Below are 487 nucleotides of genomic sequence, written 5' to 3'. Positions count from 1 at the left end.
AAGTCCAAAATAAAACAAATATAGTACTAAAAATACCTATGAAGTCACTAATCACGACGATAAACCAATCTATTATTTAGAAAAAAGTCTAGGAGACTAGATTTTGTAGTTTTTAGTTATTAATTAGCCATCAATGATATTTTTAATGGTGTAGAATCATTCAATTTTCTTTTGATGATTAAGTACTTACCAAAATTTAACAAAAATACTGCCCCCTAACACTCCTCATTATTTAGACCTTACAACATAGATATTTAATCCACAACCAACTAGAATATGTTTGATAGACTAACATCCATCTTCACAAGACCCAATTGAGTAACATATTCAATTCTTTCAACATTTTTTTATTTATTATTAGTTCATTAAAGATAATTAATATATTCCTGACAATATTTTTTTTCAACTATGCATTACTCAATTATATCATCATTCAAATGGTTAATAATGAAACCAATTGTTGTGAAACATATTTAAAATACGAATG

Source organism: Arachis ipaensis, chromosome B09 (assembly GCF_000816755.2).
Source record: "Arachis ipaensis cultivar K30076 chromosome B09, Araip1.1, whole genome shotgun sequence".
Classification (NCBI taxonomy): Eukaryota; Viridiplantae; Streptophyta; class Magnoliopsida; order Fabales; family Fabaceae; genus Arachis; species Arachis ipaensis.
This window is presented reverse-complemented; position numbering follows the sequence as displayed.